The sequence below is a fragment of the Callorhinus ursinus genome, unplaced genomic scaffold (assembly GCF_003265705.2).
Source record: "Callorhinus ursinus isolate GAN/ISIS: 27379988/994484 unplaced genomic scaffold, GSC_fseal_2.0 scaffold34, whole genome shotgun sequence".
In the NCBI taxonomy this organism is placed as follows: domain Eukaryota; kingdom Metazoa; phylum Chordata; class Mammalia; order Carnivora; family Otariidae; genus Callorhinus; species Callorhinus ursinus.
The window spans coordinates 5,122,330-5,145,380 of NW_027397096.1; the positions used below are offsets into that span (position 1 = coordinate 5,122,330).

Sequence of the window (23,051 nt, forward strand, 5' to 3'; positions counted from 1 at the left end):
ATCTCTTCCTTAATAGTTCATGCTTGGAGTATTCCCACTAATATTAGGTCAAAACCATCACCACTACTGTTTAACATTGGTCCCCAAATTCCATTTATTGCAGAGCAAGAAAAAGAAGTAAAAAAGGACTATTAGAAAGGTGTTGAGGGTGCCTGGGTGGCTCAGATGGTTAAGCGTCTGCCTTCGGCTCAGGTCATGATCCCAGGGTCCTGGGATCGAGTCCCGCATCGGGCTCCCTGCTCCTTGGGAGCCTGCTTCTCCCTCTGCTTCTCTCTCTCTCTCTCTCTCTCTCTCTCTCTCTCTCCCTCTGTCTCTCATGAATGAATAAATAAAATCTTTTTTTTTTATTATTTAAGACCTTTATTAACGGGTGCTTGCCGTTTGTTGATTTTTTTGAAAAAATCAAGTTGTAAACTTTTTATTACAAATTAAAAATGAGGTTCTTAAAAATCTCAACTTGACCAGATATGAAACAATTTAAAAACCTTTAAAGGTGTATTGAGAAAAACCAGGTTTTTTTTTTTTTAAAAACACGTTTGTCATTACCAAAAAGAGGCGTCTTTAGGTAAAAATAATAAAAACCCCATGCTGCATAGATAATGCAGATAGTTCTATTTATCTGGTCAGTGGGCAAAAAGCAAGCACTTAAGGTCTTCAGCTCCAATCTTTTGTTCATTTCTTATTGCTGGAATTTCATCTTCATTTCTTCGTGTTGGATGACTAAACCGGATGATGGTAGAGATGGTAAGCCGGCATTTACTCAGCCCCGCCCTGCTCAGCCTCGGGAGCGGACGAATTCTCAGCCGGTGGATCGGCTGCTTTTGTCTCTTTGCCATCTTGTGGTTTAGGGTTTTCTGGGCGTCTGCGTCGGTAATTGAAGTTGCGGCGGTACCGACGTTGAGGTGACTGCTGACCTTGGGTCTCATCTCCTTGATTTTCCTTATTTTCCTCATTGCCATCCTCTCTAGGCTGTCTTTGGCGAGGAGGACCCCTGCGGAATCGTGGTCTATAACCCCGATACCTATTCTGTCTCACCGGTCTACCTTGCTCTCCTGCACCCTGGTTGTCAGCACCTTCCATCCCTTCTCCCTGCACAGGAGGGCTGGAATACTGCGGTCGACGCCCAGAGGGTCTCCGCATGTAGTAAGGTGGGAGCCGTCGCCCGCGGTAGGGCCGGCGCTGTTGGGCCTGGCCCTCGGGAGCACTTTCCGATCCCTCGTTCTTTCCCCCACTCTCACTGTTCTGGTAATTCTGCTGGGAATTGTGTGGAGGACCCCTGCGACGTGGAGAGCGTCTGTAATGGTTACGATCTGCTGCATATTTACTGCCTTGCCCTGGAACTCCACCAGGGCCTGTCACATTTGCTGCCTCCGCACCCTTTTCTCCTTCAACAACATCAAACTCCACAGTCTCTCCATCTCCTGCACTGCGAAGGTACTTCCTGGGGTTCTTCTTCTTTATGGCAGTCTGGTGTCCAAATACACCTTCCTTGGTGTCATTCCTGTTGATGAAACCATATCCGTTTCTTACATTGAACCATTTTACTGTTCCCAAAACCTTCGTTGCGATGACCTTTTTGTCCCCGCCGGCAGGCGCCGCCGATGTGAGGCCGCCCGGGCCGCCGCTCCCTGCGCCGCTGCCCGTGGTGCCGGGCTTGGTGTGGGCAGCGCCGAGGGCGGGGGCGCCGGGGGGGGCGGCGGGCGGCTGCTGGGTCTCGGCCTCGCTGCTCATGGTCGCGGTGATGGTGACTGGGGCCGGCTGCGGCAGCCGCGGCTCCGCCCGGGGTGTGATGGTAACTAGGCCGGCGGCGGCGGTGGGGCTGCTCAGGGCTCTCTGGGGTCCGCTCTCCGCTCCCGCTACCGATCGAACTTGAATAAATAAAATCTTAAAAAAAAAAGAAAGGTGTTGAATTTATTGTCATTCGCCCATCACATGATCATTTACATTAAAAAACCAAGTAAAGGGGCACCTGGTTGGCTCAGTTGGAAGATCATGCAACTCTTGAATTCTGGGTTGTAAGTTCAAGCCCCACATTGGGTGTAGAGATTTCATACATACATACATACATACATAAACAAACCTAAAAAAAAAACCAACAAAGCAAAAAACAAAGAGGCCAGTTATAAGTATATAAAAATCAATAGCTTCAAGGCACCTGGGTGGCCCCGTTGGTTAAGCACATGCCTTCGGCTCAGGTCATGATCTCAGGGTCCTGGGATGGAGCCCTGTATCGCTCTCCCTGCTCAGCGGGGAGCCTGCTTCTCCCTCTGCTGCTCCATCTGCTTGTGTTCCCTCTCTCGCTGTCTCTCTCTGTCAATTAAATAAATAAAATCTTTAAAAAAATCAATAGCTGTAAAATTTTAGTAAAAAAACTCAGATTATGTAAAATGTATATAATATATATAATATGTATTATATTAATAATAGCAACACAATTCTAAATAGAAAATCTCAAATGTTTGTTTTTTTATTTTTTTCTCTTTAAATTTTTTTATTGTTATGTTAATCACCATACATTACATCATTAGTTTTTGATGTAGTGTTCCATGATTCATTGTTTGTGTGTAATACCCAAGTGCTCCACACACAACGTGCCCTCTTTAATACCCATCACCAGGCTAACCCATCCCCCACCCCCCTCCCCTCTAGAATCCTCAGTTTGTTTTTCAGAGTCCGTCTCTCATGGTTCATCTTGTTTCTGTTTTTTAAATAGGCTCCATGCCCACAGGGAGCTTGAACTCACAAGATCACTCACATGATCAAGAGTTGCATGTTCTACCGACTGAGCCAACCGACCTCCCTGAAATGAGTTCTTAGGATAACCACGTTAGCCATGAGCAGAGATTGTAAATAGTCCTCTTCCTGGTAGGCTAACAGGGAAAGTCCTTTGTGTTAGTTAAATTTTCTGTACTTAGGGGTCTTTATCACAATTTGTTTTAGGAAGGAAGACAAGAATTTGAAAAAAAAAACAAAACAAACAAAACCTTTCAAGTCAGAGAGGATTCTTTGCCAAGATTCTTTGCTATTTTCAATTTTAATCCAGTCTATTTGGAGATCCCAAAAGTTGATCTGATGGATTTACTTTCTAGGTCAATAGGGGTCATAGTATTTTCTCAGGCCCTCTGACTATCAGTTACTTCTTCAGAGCGTCAACAAACTTTTTTCTTGTTTATTAGATACTGTTTTTAACCTATCAGATGGACCAAGAGCAAACATTTGATAGGACACTTTGTGTGTCCTATTAACCTTATGTGTTGATGATGGAAGTGTAAACTGTTACAACCTCTATGGTACTCTGTATCAAAATTACAAATGCACATGCCCTTACAAATGCACATGCCCTTTGACCCAGCAATTCCCCTTCATGAATTTATCCTACAGATACACTCATGTAGCAAAATATGACATACATGCCAGGTTATTCATTGCTGCACTGTTTAGAAGCTTGGGAACAACCTAAATGTCCATAAATTGGAGTCTGCTAAGGGTGCCTGGGTGGCCCAATTGGTTAAGTGTCTGCCTTCAGGTCAGGTCACAATCCCAGAGTCCTGGGATCGAGCCCCACATCGGGCTCCCTCCGCCCCTCCCCCTTCTTGTGCTCTCTCTGTCACACAAATAAAATCTTTTTTAAAAATGTAAAATATCACCCAGCCTAAAACAAAACAAAACAAAACAAAACAAAACAAAACAAAACAAAACGAAACGAAACAAAACAAAATACCACCCTTGCCTCCAGCAGTCTACGAAGAAAGTAGCCTGTTTTAAATCTTGGCACTGAGAACAGGGGGAATGCCTTCCCTGCCTCCACCCCCAAGAAATCTTAAACCCAAGCTGGTTCTCAGGCAGGCTGTAGCCTGAACTTAAGAACCTCAAGTTGAGGTGGAGTGGTCCCTGGCAGAGAGTGTTCTCCAGTGCCTGACAGAAACAAGCACAGACCCTTTCTGAAAGAGCCCATTTTTATCTTTGGACTCAAAGAATTTCTGCAGAGAAGGTAGAAGAAAAGTGAGAAGAAAATCGCTACACATAAGGAAATGAGGCACCACAAACTAGAGCCCACGGAACACAAATGCAGAAATCAGACTTGCAAAATCATCCGTGACTGAAAATATCAGAGATGGGGGCGCCTGGGTGGCTCAGTTGGTTAAGCGACTGCCTTCGGCTCAGGTCATGATCCCGAAGTCCTGGGATCGAGTCCCACATCGGGCTCCCGGCTCGGCGGGGAGCCTGCTTCTCCCTCTGACCCTCTGACCCTCTTCCCTCTCATGCTGTTTCTCTCTCTCTCTCTCTCTCAAATAAATAAATAAATAAATAAAATCTTTAAAAAAAAAAAGAAAAGAAAATATCAGAGATGGAACATTCGAGAAATAAGAGACTTAAAACTCTGAGTAAAGAACAAAGGTTGGTTGGTTTGTTTTTTAAAGAACCAAAGAGAACTCATAAAAGTAAAATATATTTACTTTATGTATATATGAATTCCAAAGGAAGAGTCTGTTCTCCTCCAACAGCCTATGAAGCATGTGCAACGCCCACCAGAGATGTGTGTGTGGCAAACACTGTAAGTTGCCTACCCAACAGAACCAAGTTTTATAAGGGGGCATCAGGTGGTCAGAGCTTCCCAGGAGGCTGGCCTCCTCGCCAGCCCCAGAGGCGGAATCCTGATTGGTCGAACTCTAAACCAATCATGGCAGGTGATTGATTGATTGCCAATCAATATATGATTGATTGCCAGGCAAGCTAGGTGAAACCATTCTAGGCATTAAGACGTGAGGGAGAACCTGCTCGGGGCTTTGGGAAAGTCTTACTTGCCTCTGGAAAGAAGTAAATGGAGAAAAAGTGCACTTTTCTAACTCTAGTCCTCGCTGTCAGCCGTGTGAAGCACGGAACTGCAGCAGCCATCTTGGAACCGTGAAGAGAGCTGCCCTAGGAGGACAAGCCAGTACACTGAAGATGAGATGGCAAGTCCTTGAGTTCTTAGTGACCCGATTGTGCTGGTAAATTAACTAACTGGAATCGCCGACCTCCAGAATTCTTGCTATATGAGATGATACCTTTCGTTGTTGTGTAAGCCATTTTGAGTTGGGCTTTGCATCAGGAGCCTTCTTGAGAGAGAGACCACGCTCTCACCCTGCGACACCCACCTGGGGCAGCAGATCAAACCCAAACAAGAGGAGCAGGGACTAAATTCACAACCAGTTGGCAGCTTCCCTGGAGCTTCTAGGAAACCTGTGGTTGGCCTCCCCGCCGGCTTCCAGAGGACAAGGGTCCAGGGGCAGTGGGATGTGTTCTGGCACTTGGGAACTGAAGAAGATTATCTGTTTTACACTAAGAGTTCAGCTTTGGACGTCATTCATTTAGTTACTCATTACAAGTCTGTAGACACTGGGTAAGATGTGAGGACAAACACTAGTGTAGAACAAACAGGGTGCATCTTCTGGGACTCCTCCCTTCCACTCTCACCAATCCCTTTTATGGTGCCGTTCCCACCCCTCTCTACAGATACCAGTACCTCTTTCTGCCTCTTTGACAGGAGGTAGAATTATGTGCCATCAGAGAGTTTGCGTGGGGGCTGGATCAGGCACAGTGTGGGCCTTGAGAACAAATAAATCAGACTGAACTCGATTCCAGCACCCTTCTGCTTTGGGGTGAACTCTATTCCCTAGCCTATTCCACACCCACTCAGAACCTAAAGATGGGCCCAAATGAGACTCCCCTACAAAAATCCATTGGTTCATTCAAAAGCCAATTGTTATAAAGGCACAGGAGGAGCTCAAAATGCTCTCTTTCAACCTCTATCATTTTTTTAAGTTTTTATTTAAATTCCAGTGAGTTAACATGAATTAACATACAGTGTTATATTAGTTTCAGGTGTACAATACAGTGATTCAGCAATTCTACACATGACTCAGTGCTCATCACCACCCGTGTCCTCCCTAATCCCTATCACCTGTTTCCCCCACCCCCCCCAACTCCCCTCAGGTAACCATCCGTTTGTTCTCTAGAGTTAAGAGTCTGTTTCTTGGTTTCTCTCTCTCTCTCTTTTGGCCCTTTGCTTGTTTTAAGCCTCTATGATTTTGCACATGCCATTTACTGTCCTTGTTCATCTGCCAAGCTCATACTCAGTCTTCAAGGCCAGCTGAAATATCTCCTCCATAAAGCCACCATCGTTCCCAATCTTCCTTCACACCATTACCCCTTCTTGACAAAAGAGATTGCTTCTTCCTCCACGCTCTCAACATGCTTTGGACACATCTCTGTTCGCTTGGTGCTGAAAATCATTTGCTTGTGTGTCTACTTGTTCCTCTATGACTTACTCATCTGTCTTTGTACCTCTATATATGACATATATAGGAAATCCTCATTTAATGTCCATTGAAATGAAATGAGAAAAAATGAAATAATGACACCCTTTCTGAGGTCATGGTGTCCACTGCACCATGGGATGTTCTCTAGCCTCTACTCTGCTGTTGCCTACAGATTTGCTTTTCCCGGTGGTGTGGACTTGAGGTAGAACCGTTCTGTTTCCTTCCATCTAAGGAAAGCACAGAAATAAGCCAATGAGATATCTTTACTGAGCTTAAAGTGATTTTTGTTTTTTAAGCTGCTAGTTGGATCTTCTGGATACCAGGGGTCTCTAGGTCTCTGATAATGTTGTATCAGCTTTGCAAACATTTTTACCTCCTGATAAACCCAGCTATTGTATTCTTTGGATTCAAACACATTGCTACTCTACTATGAGTATACATGTGACTGATAAAAGTCTTTCAAAAAGATTAAAATAAGCCCCCACTAGAATATAGAAAGAACTCTTACAATCAACAGAAAAATAACAAATACTCAATGAAAAAGTTGCAAAGGACTTAAATAGGCATTCCTCCGAAGGAGATCTACAAATGGCCAATAGCGCATGAAAAGATGCTCAATATCATTAGTCATCAGCAAAACCATAATGAGATACCACTTCATCGTAGGATGAATGTAATGGAAAAGACTGACGATAACAGGTGTTGGCGAGGCGGTAGAGGAACTGGAACCCTCATAGGCTGCCGGTGGGAATGTACAACCGTGCAGCCTCTTGGAAAACAGTCTGACATTCCTCCAAAGGTTAAACATAGCGTTTCCCCATGAACCAGCAATTCCACTCCCCAGATATATACCCAAGATAAAGGAAAACATATGTTTACACAAAAACTTTTACATGAATGTTCGTAGCATCATTACTCATAATAGCCAAAAAGTAGAAAGAGCCCAGATTTGTCCATCAACTGATGAATGGATAAACAAAATGTAGTACAGCCATACAATGGAGTATTATTTGGCAATAAAAAGGAATGAAGTGCTGATTCATGCTACACCATGGACGAACCTTGAGAACATTTTTCTTAAGTCAAAGTAGCCCGTCACATGAAACCACATATTACAGGATTCCGTTTATATGAAATGTCCAGGATAGGCAAAGTACCTTAGTAGTTGCCTACAACTGAAGAGATGGGGGTGAGAACAGGAGAGTGACTGCTAATGGGCATGAATGTTTCTCTTTTGGGTGATGAAATTTTTCTAAAATTCATTGTAACAACAGTTGCCCAACTCTCGAATATAGTAAAAAGCATTGAACTATACACTTGAAATGGGTATATGGGCATATTTGCATGGCATATGAATTATGTATCCATAAAGCTGTTTTATATATCAAATAAATAAATTAACAACAAAACAAAATGAAAAACCTCCAAACAGAGTCAGCATCCAGCCTTCTTCCTATTTCCAGGGCAGGGATTTCTCTCCAGTTTGCCTTTAATCCGTTTATCTTCCTATTGACTAGGATCCACCCAGCCAGCAAACTCCTGTTTGCGCTGTGCGAACATCCCGAGGGTGCACCAGGCCCAGAGCCTGACATTTCCCCTCTGCAGTGCTTGCCAACTAGGTCAGTGTTAGGGAAGGCAAACAGCCCAGGCTGGCCCTGTGGCTATTTCAGAATATGACAACTTGAGGGTGTGAGAAGCGATCAGAGAAAGCCTCTCCACAGGCTCTGGTGGATAGGACACAAGAAGGCCTTTCTGTGGGTGAAACCTCCCATTGATGACCCAGCAGGTGAAGCTGATACCAGTGCATGGGACTGGAAATAGGAAAGCGTTTCCCAAGGGCAGGGACCGGCTCTGGGGAGTCATTACAGCGAAGAGGAAAGGCACAAACACTGATCAAGCACTTCCCCATGAAGGATGCTAGTTGCTTTACACACTGATTGACATTTAATCTTCCCAATGACCCTGTGAAGTGTGAGCGAGGGACGTTCATTATTCCTGTTTTACAAATGATGAAACTCAATTTCAAAGAGGTTAAGTAACTTGGCCTGAAGTTGCATGGTTAGAAGTGCCTGAGCCAGATTCTAGTCTTTAAAAGAAAAAAAAAAAAAGAGATTCATAGTAGCCTGTGTACCCCACAATAGTGGACTGGTTAAATTAATTATGCTTCATTCATGCAGTGAGACAGTATGCAGATGCTAAAAAGAATTAGGCATGCATTAGATACTGATATGGGATGATCACCAAGATTTATTGTTAAGTGAAAGAAAACAAGGTGCAGAAGAGTGGATATAGCACGCTACCATTTGCCAAAAAGAGGGAGGCGAAGAATACATATATTTGTAATTGCCATGTCTGAATAAAATATCTCTGAAAAGGACAGCTAAGAGACCAGTGGCATTGTTTGCTTCTGGGGTAGGTATGGTTGTCAGGCTCTAAGACCTCCAAGAGTCTAGCCTCCTGGTAGTCATACCCTGTGTTAGCTGCATTGGGCTGACTTCTGGGTTACACCAGTAGGACATCACACACATGGTGGTGTGTGACTGCCAAGGCCAGGGCATTAAGCCATTGTGGACTGTTTCTTTTGGCTGATTTACTGACATGTCATGAGGATGCTCAGGTGCTCAAGCAGCCCTATGGAGAGGTCTGGGTGGCAAGAAACAGGCCTCCCGCCAACAGCCCTGGGAGGGAGCCATCTTGGAAGTGGACCGTCCAGTCCCAGGTCCGGCTTGCGGATGACCGTAACCCCAGCTGACATTCCACTGCGGCTTCATGACAGACCCAGAGACAGAACCACTGAGTTAGGGTATGCCTAAATTCCCGACCCTCTGAAGTATGGGAGCTAATAAATACTTATTGTTTTCTGAAGCTGCTAAGTTTTGGGTTAATTTGTTGTACAGCAATTGATGACTAATATGGATTTTGGGAGGGTATTTCTGTTCACAAGTATCTATTTTTTTTTTAAAGATTTTATTTATTTATTTGAGAGAGAGAGCAAGCACAAGCAGGGGACGTGGCAGAGGGAGAGGGAGAAGCAGACTCTCTGTTGAGCAGGGAGCCAGATGCGGGGCTAGATCCCAGGACCCTGGGATCATGACCTGAGCTGAAGGCAGATGCTTTTTTTTTCTTTTTTAAGATTTTATTTATTTATTTGCTAGAGAGAGAGAGCATGGGCAAGAGAGAGTGAGCGAGAGTACAAGCAGGGGGAGCTGCAGGCAGAGGGAGAAGCAGGCTCCCTGCTGAGCAAGGAGCCAGATGCGGGACTCGATCCCAGGGCCCTGGGATCATGACCTGAGCCAGAGGCAGCTGCTTAACCAACTGAGCCACCCAGTCGTCCCATGAATGCAGATGCTTAACCGACTGAGCCACCCAGGTGCCCCTGTTCACAAATATCTAAAAATGTGGGGGGCACCTGGGTGGCTCAGTCATTAAGCGTCTGCCTTCGGCTCAGGTCATGATCCCAGGGTCCTGGGATCGAGCCCCGCATCGGGCTCCCTGCTCCGCGGGAAGCCTGCTTCTCCCTCTCCCACTCCCCCTGCTTGTGTTCCCTCTCTCGCTGTGTCTCTCTCTGTGTCAAAAAATAAATAAGATCTTTAAAAAAATAAAATAAAATAAAATAAAAATGTGGGAGTGGCTTTGGACCAGGGCAGTGGAAGCTGGAAAGACGCTGAGTGTTCATGAAAGCCTACGGTGGCTTGAACATAGTATTTGTATAAGCCTGATGGCATTTGGAGGGACTCCGGACTTACAGGAAAGTGTTACTAGAAATTGAGGAAAAGGGGATCCAGGTAGGGGAACTGGAGAGCTAGGGGATGGGGTTAGGAAGGAGACTTTTCACTTTGCACCTTTTGAATATTTAATGTGGCACCTATATGAAAAAATGAGTTGACAATATTTGAATAATAATTTTTAAATTTAATTAGAGTGTGATGTCCATAATTCAAGCTGGCTTCTAGAGCTTCTGGGCACGGCTGCTCTCCTCCCTACCACTGTCATGCATAGGCCACTCCTGCTCTGAATGGTCCCCATTTTCAGAAGGGCTAGAAAGCTCCATGTGTCCCCATCCCCCAAACTGAAGACCTGGGCTCCCCCAGGGCACTTCAGCGGACCGAGGGAGCTTTGGGATATTTGGATTGGTTCCTTAAATGTCCTTTCTTTTCTCTTTTTCATCTATTTCTTTCTGTTCTACGTTCTGGAAGATCTTCTTGGTTTTACTTGCAATTGTTCTGGGGACTACTTTATTTCTTCCACTATTTGTTTAATTTCCAAGAACTTTTACTTCTTTTCTGGCTGTTCCTTTTTTGGAGCATCCTAAGGCAAGATCTTCCCTTAGCTAGTTGAGATAGGAAATAATTTTTTAAAAAATTGCTGTTTTCTATATTGTCTATTTTCTCAGAGTTCCTGTTTTCTATTTTTTTTTTCATTTGGTTTGTCTTTTCCTCCTTTATACTTGAGGTACCTGGTAGTTTCCACTGTACACTAGTTCCCTGCTTATAATTAAAAATCAAGTGGGGGCTCCTGGGTGGCTCAGTCGGTTAAGCGTCTGCCTTCAGCTCAGGTCATGATCCCAGAGTCCCACCCCCGCTCCTGCTCCGAAGAAGGGTTAAAATCAGGAACAGGGCTCAGAACTAAGAGATGGAGCCACCTGGAGGGAGGCAGAGAAATAGTCCGTGTGGTCATTTGCGGTGTAATCAGGAATCCTCCCACAACTTAGAAACGGGACGTCCTGGACGATGGAAAAGTCCTGTGCAACCAAGGTGCTCAAACCAGGGACTCTCAGGGTGTGAGGGAGACCTAGGCCACTTCCATTTTTTGACAGTCGTACTACATTCAAAAATAAAGAAGGTCTGGGGGCGCCTGGCTGGCTCAGCTGGGAGGAGCATGTGACTCTTGATCTCGGGGTCATGAGTTCGAGCCCCATATTGTGTGTAGAGATGACATAAGTAAATAAATATTTTTAAAAATTTAAAGAAATAAAGAAGTGCCAGAATAAAGAGCATTGGGCAGAAATACTTTAGGCCTCAAATACCTTAAAACCTGACTTATCGATAAAGAAATGAATTTGTTTTCCTGGCATAATAAGAAATCTAGAGACAAGCAGATGTCGGTGTTGGTTCAACCGCTCAGCAAGGCCACCAAAATCCCAGACGGTTTCTATCCTTCTCCTCCATCATCTTTAACAAGCTAGATTTGAGGGGCGCCTGGGTGGCTCAGTGTGTTGGGCGTCTGCCTTCGGCTCGGTCCTGATCCCAGGGTGCTGGGACTGAGTCCCGCGTCGGGCTCCCTGCTCAATGGGGAGCCTGCTTCTCCCTCTGCCTGCTTCTCCCCCTGCTTGTGCTCTCTCTCTCTGACAAATAAATAAAGTCTTTTGCCCCGGGCTTCTCTAAATAAAACAAATTTAAAGACGTCTTTCAATACTATCAGTGAGTCTCTGTGAGTCTGTACAATTTCAATTCCATACAACCAACAAAACCTAAAATTGAGGTCTCTTCTTTTGAGGTATATTTGTGTATCATCTATCCTTCCGCCACTAAAATATGAGCTCCACAAGGGCAGGGACCGTTCACTTTTTTTTTTTTTTAAGATTTTATTTATTTATTTGACAGAGAGAGACATAGCAAGAGCAGGAACACAAGCAGGGGGAGCAGGAGAGGGAGAGGCAGGCTTCCCGCGGAGCAGGGGGCCCGATGTGAGACTCGATCCCAGGACCCCGGGATCATGACCTGAGCCGAAGGCAGATGCTTAACCAACTGAGCCATCCAGGCGCCCCAAGGATTCACTTTTGAATCATCTTAGGAAGCAGGGCTCTTTTTCACTTGAGGCTCAGGGTTGGACTGCATTGTTCATTTATCCACAGTGACAAAAGTGAACGGTCCCTGGGCGCCTGGGTGGCTCAGCCGTTGAGCGTCTGCCTTCGGCTTGGGTCATGATCCGGGGGTCCTGGGATCGAGTCCCGCATCGGGCTCCCTGCTCCGCGGGAAGCCTGCCTCTCCCTCTCCTGCTCCCCCTGCTTGTGTTCCTGCTCTTGCTGTGTCTCCCTCTGTCAAATAAATAGATGAAATCTTTAAGAAAAAGAAAAGAAAAGAAAATGAATCCTTTAAGATTTGAGAAATTCGGTGTTAATATTATCTGAAATCACTGGTGGGATTGGGGGGGGTGTCAGAAGGAACACCCCTTTTCTCCATCTGAGTTCTGAACTACCGAGACATAGAGGAGTAAAGCAGGTGTGGATCACAACGTCTCCTTCACGGCTGATGAAAGCCAGGATCCAGGGTTCAGATTTAGGTGAACGAGGCAACAACCAATTTCCTAATGCCCTACCCAGAACTAGACCCACCTTGCTGGTCATAAAAAGTGCCTGAGCCTTGCGGCAGGACTGGAGACCCCACCCTGCGGGGCGCAGGAGGGGGCTTGGATTTCCTCTCCAGCCAGCCAACCAAGCATGCTCTGCCCTCACACGCCTACCTGCTCCTCACAAGAGAGGCTTTCAAGAGGGAGAAAGTGGCCTAGAGAGCATGGCAAGTGGGCAGAGTCTTTTCCTGACCTCTCCCCAAACTTATGGAGACTGTTCTGTTTCCCTTTCTTGCTCCAGGTTGGTTCCTTTCTCCATACTAAAGGGCATTATGTCAGCAGCAGTCCAGTACTAGCCTGGCACTCAAAGATAGCAGGTCCTTAATATGAAATCAGCCTCCCCTCCTCCTCCTCCCCGCATAAATGATCTCCCAACCAAGGTAGGGAGAAATGAGCCTTCCCCTTCCTCCCGGAACATATTTAGACTTCATGTCTCCTTGAGATTGCTCAATTTCCCTTCCTGTGTTTGCAATTTCCCCAAGCATGTGACTTGCCCTGGGGCAGTGGGGACGGTGTCCCACAAAGTCAAATCGCATGTATTGGCTAGACCCACCTGCCCCGTCGCTGCTGAGAGCTCTTCTCGCCCTAAGCCAGTCCTGGGACCCATCCTGTCTTCCTGGGGCCCCAGTTCCAATAGGTGAGGTACATTTCTCTCCTTTTTTTTTTTTTTCTTGCCACCCAGCACTTGAACCCCTTTCTTATGTTTAGAGGACCCCGGGATGAAGGAGCAGAAGGCCAGCTGAGGACAAAGCAGAAGCTGACACCCTACACCGCCCCCCCCATGTGATATATGTGACATTCCTCAGGCACTCCTGGCGGCCCTAAAGGAAAAACAAATGGTTAACTGATAGAGATCACAGTCCTGCAGGACGGGAGTCTCCCTCAGTTTACAAATGTCCTAGTCATTTACAAGGAAGAAGCTTTCTTGTCAATAACCTAACTTCCAGAGACCCATAACTTAGTTTCCTGAAGCCTGAACATCACCCTCCCCAACATGAAATTGAGGGAGGCTGAGGCAGAAGGAAATGTAAATAAAATTGAATTTCTTTTGAACCTGAAGCCCATTGACAAGGACGTGTGATAGGAGGAACGTAACACTCCTCCAGGAAACTCCCAAATGTCTTCATGTTAGTGCCTCATTAGAGGGAAAAACAACCTTGGTTGGACAATAACCGGGCCTCCAGTATCCTGAGAGTCTTTAGCATATGACAGTCCTTCTGGACACCCCCTTTGTCCTCATCTCCCCAACTCCTGACTATATAATCAGCCACTCCTCAAGACCACGGGGCAGCAGCTCTTTCTGCCCACGGGTCCTGTCCCCGGGCTTTAATAAACCACCATCTTGCACCAAAGACGCCTAAAGAATTCTTTCTTATGGGGCGCCTGGGTGGCTCAGTCGTTAAGCGTCTGCCTTCGGCTCAGGTCATGATCCCAGGGTCCTGGGATCGGCCCCGCGTGGGGCTCCCTGCTCAGCGGGGAGCCTGCTTCTCCCTCCCCCACTCCCCCTGCTTGTGTTCCCTCTCTCGCTGTGTCTCTCTCTGTCAAATAAATAAAATCTTAAAAAAAAAAAAAGAATTCTTTCTTGTTTGTCGGCTCCGGACTCCACCCCACTGAACCTCCCCTCTATTCCAAAACTGCATCATCTCGATGTTATGGTTTTATTAGGAGGAGGCACCCACCCCTCACTGGAGAAACGGAACATGCTGGGTTTACCTTTTTCACTCTCCCCTTTGCAGAGAAGGCCAGGGCAGGTGGTCTAGGTTCGCCAAGCAGAGGGGCCTATGCCAGACTTCGGTGGGTAGCTGGTGGTGGCTGGGCCAGCAGGGGCCCCAGAGCATGCCCACTCGTGGGGTGGAAGAGCACAGAGCAGGGGCGGCAAAGCTCACTGAAGCACACATAGGAAGGTCCCTCTTGGGGCGGTGTCCCTGGCAGCTTTGAACCTAGTTCTCGGGTCTCCTGATGGTTCTGTGAGCGGCCCATTAACTTCTGTAGACACTTTCTCTTCCTTCAGTCATTCAGTTTCCACGGCGTGTGGCAAGGAACTTACACAGTTACACAGTAAAACCGAGTCCCTGACCTGTCCTTCTAAGCCTGCCTTTCTCATCAGTCCTCGCTCTAAATGAGAGAAAGGGGACACAGGGATGCCTCGCTGGCTCTGTCAGTGGAGCGTCTGACTCTTGATCTCGGGGTTGTGGGTTCGAGCCCCGTATGGGGTGCATAAATTGCTTAAACATAAAATCTTAAAAAAGAGAGAGAGAGAGGGTAGGGGGACACAGAATGCATCTCAGGAAAGATATTGATGTGCTCACATTGTCCTTTTGCAGCTCCCCGCTGGCTTTGTGTCAGGGAGGGCAATGTTGTGGAAAGTACGTTCGACTCAGAGCAGGAACCAGGTGCTTTAGACGTGATGGCGTCAAAGCTACCCCAGTGATCTGAGGTGAGTCACCTCACCTCTCTGAGTTTTGTTTGTTGTTGTTGTTGTTTTTTATGTGCACACGGACGTGGTTTTAGAACATAGGTGAGGTTTGGTGGGGTGGGGTCCTGAGCCGATGGCCAAGAAAGAATTCTTTAGACATCTTTGGTGCAAAACTGTGGTTTATGAAAGCACGGAGACAGGACCGGTGGCCAGAAAGCGCTGCACCAGGGTTGTGAGGAGCAATTGATTCTATACTATGGGGTTGGGGGAAGTTAAGGAAAAAGGGAGGTTTTCAAAAGAACTTTCAGATGCTAAAGAGGACCTTACAAGATACTGGAGGCCTTTGCCATTGTCAAGTTAAGGTTGCTTTTCCCTCTAGCAAGGCATTAACATTAGGATAGTTGGGTGCTTTTGGAAGAATATCACACATGTCCCAAGGGTGCAGGGGGGCGGGGGTGGGGGTGGGGGTGGGGTGGGGGGAGGCTGCTGGCTGTCAGCCTGTGCTTTATCCTTAGCTAGCCTTCTGCTCCCTCATCACATGGGTGGGGAGCTTTAATTCCCTTGGCCTTTCCCTCTAAGTGCCATGATGGCAGTTCCAGCCATTGCAGCATGTAGGAAGAAGAAAGGCAGGAGCCCCAGGATGGAGAAAGCTCAGGCTTTCTAGAAATCCTTCGTGGGCTGGAGCTTCTTCAACATTGGCCAGAACTATGCCCCATAATAACCCCCAGCTACCAGGGAGCTAAGAAGGCATGTTTTCCAACGGAGGAGGGAACCAAGTGAAGACAAGGTCAGAAGGGTGTTGGGTCCAACCTACAGTGTGTGCACAGGTTCTGAGTGGCAAACGCGCAGAGCTATGTGGGAGCAGAATAGGACACACCTAACTCCTTCAGGGGTGGTGGGGCTGATGGGAAAGGGCTTCCCAGGCCGAAGGTGCAGCCTCAGCAGCGTTTTGGCTGGAGCCAACTACAGGAAGCACAGGGTGCATGCTCGGGAAATCAGGCCCAGGGGATCAGAAGGGGCCTGACGCTCAGGAGCTTGGTTTTCATCAGCTATTTGATGAAGCATCTGGGGTGCTTTGCACATAGATTTCAGGGTGTGCCCAGATCTACCTAATTGAAACCTCCAGGTGATGGCGGCAAACTTGGGACAGTTGCTCCAGTCTCCACGAGGTGGGGTCCGCGAAGTGTAGGTGTTGGCTGAAACTGCCCACAGGGGCCCCACGCTGACCTGACCGCAGAAGCAGAATGAAGTCCAGCAAGTAGGGAGCTGCTTGCTGAGGGGATGGTCCCCGGGGCACTGCTAATCTGCGGTGAAGAATGAAGGAGGACCAGTTCTGTGTGGTAAAAAAACAAACAAACAAACAAACATGAAACTTCGAGAAATAGGCACAGAGGTTTCTAGATTCTTTTCTGGGTGTGGCAGAGGCTGCATCTTCTCAGACTTTTGGCCCTTTTTTTTTTTTTAAAGATTTTATTCATTTATTTGAGAGAGAGAATGAGAGATAGCATGAGAGGGAAGAGGGTCCGAGGGAGAAGCAGACTCCCCGCCGAGCAGGGAGCCCGATGCGGGACTCGATCCCAGGACCCTGGGATCATGACCGGAGCTAAAGAGAGACCCTTAACCGACTGAGCCACCCAGGCGCCCCGCCCCTTTCATTTTGTCAACAGTATTTATTTGAGGTTTATTTAAGGATCTGCCCTCTGCCAGACGCTGTGCTAGCCTGTCGCTCCCCCTACCCCCCCCAAAAAACCCAGAAACTTCCAGTCTGGAGTAAAGGGAGCCGGTGAAGGTGTGATGAGCCTGGAGGGGGCTGTGCCTACCCCGGGGCCCGCGAGTTGGGGCCCTGGACCTGGAATAGGATAGCCGCAGGGATGGGGGCATAGGCAAGCAGGTTTGAGCCACATTTTGAAGAGCTCAAGCTGACTGGCCGAAAGGAAGTTGATTCTTGCTAGAATAAACTCGTCAGAGGGAAGAGATCGCAGTGGGACCTCAGGGATCAAACAGGGAGTGTTTGTAGACATCCCCCCAACTGCACCCCAGATTCTTACACCCCCCGGCAGCCTGTCCGGCTGGTACGCCCATCCCCGCTTAGACTCGTCTTTAGCACCTGTGATCCAGACAATGGGCAGGAAAGGTCCAAAGGGGAGTGCTTAGGGGCGGAGGTTCCGGGGAGGAGTAAGCCAATATTCTGATAAAGAGTGGAATGGGGAAGAGGGAGGCAGGGAGGGTGGTGTCATTCCTGGCTTTTGAACCGTGCCTCTAGAACGGGGCGCTGCTGTAAGTTAAATCAGTGGTAAGGAGAATGAGGGCTTAGAGGTGGTTTTCCCTCAGAACTTGGCATCCAGACCCCTGCTGCTCTACCCATCGGGCATACTCGTCCCAGGAGCCACTGATTCATTCACTCATTCATAGATTGGGAAGATACAGCCATGGGGAGAACCAGGACCTCTGACCTTGGGGGATTTCTGTCCTAGTGGGGGAGACAGACAAAGAGCAATCAAACCAGTCAGGGCTGGAGAGGAATGAAAAAGAGGAAGAGAACTTCATTTGGGGGGTAGGCCTTAATAATAAGGGGACAGGTAGGCAGAGACCTGATGGGAGTGACAGAGGGGGACATCATGTAGACATCTGGGGGAATCACGTTCCAAGTGGAGAGAGCAGCACCAGCAAAGGTCCTGAGGCAGGACTGTCGGAAGAACCTCAAGGCTGTCAGTGCTGGTGGAATAGGGTGAGCAAAGCAGGGAATTCTTTGTAAGAAAAGAGACCGAGAAGTTTAAGAGTACCAGCTTTGCAGTCATGCAGGCCTGGGACCAAATAGCTGTCTATACTTAGGCAAATTGCTTCATCTCCCTACTGCTCATTCTCCTTGTCTATAAAATGGAAAGAACAGTGTTATTGCACTTAACGGAGCTCTACAGACTTTCTTAAATAAGTGGCGACTATCGCTGGGGTTATTATAAACCGTTCAGTATCTAGTATTACCCCTTTCCCAGAGAGGTTTTCCAACAACATATGCCAGATTGTGTGTTTTCCATTTTTTAAATTGTGCAAAAATATACATAACGTACAACTTACCATCTTAACTGTGCTTAAGTGTGCATTTCAGTGGTATTAGGTACGTTCACACGCCATTGTGCACCCATCTGCTCCTTTTATCCCAACTTCTTTCATCTATTTAAACTGAAACTCTGTATCCATTACCCAGTAACTCCACGTTCTACTTTCTGTCTCTAGGAATTTGACTCTTCTAAGTACTTCCTATTAATGAAAATTGTCTTTTTTTTTTATGACCGGCTTCTTCCGCTGAGCATGAGGTCCTCAAGCTTCATTCTCGTTGTGGCATGTGACAGACCGAATACTATGCCATTGTAGGTATCCAGCGCATTGGGTTTATCCATTTAACCGAAGACGGGACACCGGGATTGCTTCTACCGTTTGGCTCTTATGAATAGTGCTGCTCTGAAAACGGGGGAACAAAGTATCTCTTCGAGTTTCTGCTTTCAGTTCGTTCGGGGACATACCCAACCCACAAGTAGAATCGCTGGATCATGGGGCAGTTCTATTTTTAATGTTTTGGGAGGGAACCTCCATACCCGTCCACCGCGGCTGCACCATTTCGCATTCCCACCAACAGTGCACAAAGGTTCCAGTTTCTCCACTTCCTTGCCCACACTTGTTATTTCCCTTCTTTTCTTTTTCTTTCTTTCTTTCCTTTTTTTTTTTTTTTTGTTATAACCTTTTTGCTGCATTTGAGGTTTTTTTTTTTTTTTTGGTTGCATAAAAACATCTTATATTATGTTGACAGCAACCTGTCTCCTGTCTGGAGTATGTGGGCAACAGATACCAGGAATCACAAATTACACTCACTGCTTCCCCTATGCCTCAAGGTGGGGGCTTGCCATCATAACTCCAGAGCTCCTAGACGGGCACCAGAAACGAGGGCGGAGGAGCAAAGAGCTTGGCTGGGTGCAGGCAAGACCCTCGCCAGAGTCAGGATTAGGATCTAGTCCTTTTCAGACGGAAGCAGAAAGTTTCTCTTTGAATCAACACTTCCTTCCACTTTCTTTTCATTTGAGTAAACAGAAACCCGAAGAGTTTAAACCCTTTCCAGGGAGTTCTGAGCTACGGTCCGAGGCAAGGAATAAGGAAACATAAGGAAACAGCCATCTAGCTTTCAATTTGTGTGTGTGTGTGTGTGTGTGTGTGTGTGTGTGTTTTAAGGTTTTATTTATTTAGTTGAGAGAGAGCGCGTCTGCATGCAAGCACAAACGGGAGGAACGGGAGAAGCGGGCTCCCCGCTGAGCAGGGGACCCATCCCAGGACCCCAGGATCATGACCTGAGCCAAAAGCAGGCCCTTAACTGACTGAGCCACCCAGGAGCCCCTCAATTTTGGGTTTTGAACATGGGTCCTTGGGAGGCCCCTCAGCGACTGGCCTGGGTCCTTGGAATTGGTCTCTGGAGTGTGGGCAGATGGTCGCAGGTCCTGCCCTAACCACCCCTGCTCCACTCCCGTCCCTGCTAGCGGGGGAGTGTATTCCAGTACATGCGATATCCCATCTGGAGTGTTCTGTTCAATCACACCCCTTCACCGTCCCCCCTCCGGCCTTCTGAGGAGCCCCGTCCGCCGGTCCGCTCCTGCTTACTGCACTGCCAATACCCTTATATCGGCAGTGCACCACACAGCTTTCTCCTGCGGGACCTACGTAGGTCTCCCTGCTCTTCTCGGTCCCCCTGCTCTGGGCTCTCCTCATAACACCTTCCCTGGCTGGGCTGTGGGTCTATGTTATGATAGGGAGACAGGGGTCCAGGCCTTGCCTGGAGGAGTGTGTCATAGCAGGGGAAAAAGGCGTGGTGATTTTGACCTGGGTTTGTTTTTACACTGACTCCTCCCAAATAATGTAGGACAACAACTGCTCTCACCTACTGAGCCTTTGTTATGTGGCTGGTGCCCGGCCACATTCTTTGCGTATATTATCTCATTTAATCCTCACAACAATCTTATGTGGCTTTATCACTATCTTCATTTTATAGATAAAGACATTGAAGAGTTTATGTCTGGGGAGATTAAGTAACGTTAGCAAGGTTCAAATGCAGGTCTGTCTTACCGAGAGCTCAAACCTTGAACCACCAGACTCTTTCTCTACTACATTCTCTTTCAACTGCTGGGATGGGTTTGACCTGGCTGCAGGCCTTTCTTTAATTTCCAGTTCCTTCGACTCAGTCCATATGTAAACTAGTCGTCCAGTTTCTGCCTAAAAAAACAATGCTTATCATATTTCAATATTTATTAGAAGCCTCTATCTCTGTGATGATGCATTTCCCAAATAATTCCTCTGATGAAACCAGGAGAGAGAGAGAGCCAAATACTGGTTAAGGCCGTGGTGACAAAAACTTTTCAGATTTTAACTCTGTGAGGTGATGGATGTGTTCGCTAACCTCATTGTGATAATCATGTCACATATACATGTTCAGTAACTTACAGGTCTTAAACATTCAGTTGTATCCTAGTAAAGTGGGGAAAAAACCAAAACCGGAAAAAGAATTTTGCTGAGGTAAATATGTTTCAAAATAAATAGGTCATTAGGTAGGATTCAGGAATCTTTTGTTACAAAGAGAGAGTTTTGATGACATGGGATTTTCTTTCTTTCTTTTTTTTAAATTTTATTTATTTATTTGAGCGCGAGAGCATGAGCTGGGCAAGAGGCAGTTGGAGACGGAGAAGCAGGCTCTCCTCTGAGTAGGGAGCCTGACCACACCGTGACCAGAGCCAAAGGCAGACGCTCGCTCAACCGACTGAGCCACCCAGGTGCCCCTGACATGGAATTTTCTGTAGCAAGTTTACTGTTCACACTTACTCTAAGTATAAAACTGCCCCTAGCAGTTCATGTCACCTTCTGTCAGACAAGTTACCTTCACTCACCAGGCATTAACTAGTTGGGAAATGGTTTACATTTGACAAGGAAGCCTGAAGCAGACAATGCATCTCTTCTTTAATCAGGAAAAATGCCTGCTTTTATGCCTGGCCTAACTGTAAAAATCAGGTAACTAACATGGAAAATAGGGGCTACCATGAAACTATTTACAAAAAAAGAGAAAGAAAGAAAAGAAGAGAAAAAGAAAGAGAAAAGAAAAGAAAGAAAAGAAAAAAGAAATTTACAATGCTAACCTAGGTTATTGGAGACCTCAGAGCCTTTGGTGACATCTTCTGACCTCTGCTGGACACACATGGGATTGCATGGGCCTCGGTCCTTCGAAGCAACCAGCAAAAATTAGAATTTTAGAGTTAAAGTTTAAAGAGTGTCTCATCTAAATCCCTCACTTCAAAGACGAAGAAACTGAGGCCCAATGGGTTTATGTAACTCATCCAAGGCCACTCAGTTACATAATGGTATATTCAGGACCAGCCACTAGAAATGTATTCTCTCCTGATAAAACACAGATGTGCACACATAGAACCATCATTATTAGAAATGGTAACAGCTGACACAGACAACGTGGTTGATAACCAAGAATAGAAATTAGGATTATTTGTGCCAGGTCATAATTATCTTCTGGTCTCATATTCCCTAATCCCATAATTATCTTCAGAGAATTAATTTTCACAAAAGGTCTTTCTTAGTTGCAAATTCCTCTTCCTGGTTACAGTTTGTTAAAACTAGTTTGCTTTGGGGCGCCTGGGGACTCAGTCCATTGGGCATCTGACTCTTGATTTCAGCTCAGGTCCTGAACTCAGGGTTGTGGGATCGAGCCCGGCATCAGGACGCTGAGCTCAGTGGGGAGTCTGCTTGAGATTCTCTCTCTCCCTCTGCCCCTCCCCCCATCTCTCGGTCTAAATAAATAAATAAATAAATAAATAAAATCTTTTAAAAGATTAGTTTGCAGGGCGCCTGGGTGGCTCAGTCGTTCAGCGTCTGCCTTCGGCTCAGGTCATGATTCCAGGGTCCTGGGATCGAGCCCCGCATCGGGCTCCCTGCTCGGCGGGGAGCCTGCTTCTCCCTCTCCCACTTCCCCTGCTTGTGTTCCCTCTCTAGTGTTCTCTCTCTCTGTCAAATAAATAAAATAAAATCTTTAAAAAAAGTTTGCATTCCCAGAGGAAATTTCAACTGACTCTAGAGGAAGAAGACTGCCCACTGCTAACAGGATGCTCTTTTTAAGAACTACCTCTGCTAGTTCCCTGCAAAGGCACTTGGATCCAGGAGAGGTGTCCAGAGGTCTCTTGTGCTTCTTCAGCCAGGAGTCTTCCCTTTGAGGTGTCTCTAGATCAGAAAGCTGAATGACCACTGAAATATACTGTCAACTTACTCCACATTTTTTAAAAGATCCACATGCATGGCATTATCTAAATGAGTAGAGTCTTGTTTGAAAGAACATAAGCTTTGGAGCCATGCAGTCAGTGGCTATTTACTAGCTGTGTGAGCTTAGGTAAGTTGCTTAACCTCTCTGAGCCTCACTGACCTCAGCTATAAAACAGGAATCATAAATGACACCTTTCCAGGGAGTCATTTGAAATTATCTGAGACTGTATGTGCAAATCCTTAGCACAGTACCTGGACAAGGGGAGGGACAGTGTTTAAATACATCACATGCTATTAAATACATCAGATCTTAATGGTGGAAGTTATACTAGGTTTGTTTTACCACAAAAAGTCCTAAGTTATGTATTTATCATGAAGGAAGTTCCAAGTCTATCCCTCAAAGACCCAATAAAATAATCTAAAGTGGACAAGACATATATGCACACATGCTTTGAAGAGAGCCGAAAAACATCCTCACTCTCATAGTTTGTTGTTGTTTGCTTTTTTGTGGCTTTCTTTCGCCTTCTCCACACAAAAAAGTTCTCTGAAACAAAACAAATGAACAAAGGGAAAAAAAAGAGAGAGAGAGAGAGAGAGAGACAAACCAAAAAACAGACCCATAACTCGTGGTTACCGGAGGGGAGGGGGGGGGGGGGGGCGGGATGGGGGAAACAGGTGATGGGGATTAA

The 23,051-nt window shown here is 46.5% G+C and overlaps 1 pseudogene; it reads right to left on the reverse strand.

The window, feature by feature from the left end:
• Window positions 1-336: 336 nt before the first annotated feature.
• LOC112808407 (Y-box-binding protein 1 pseudogene) lies at window positions 337-1,864 on the reverse strand (annotated as a pseudogene).
• Between the last annotated feature and the right edge of the window lie 21,187 nt (window positions 1,865-23,051).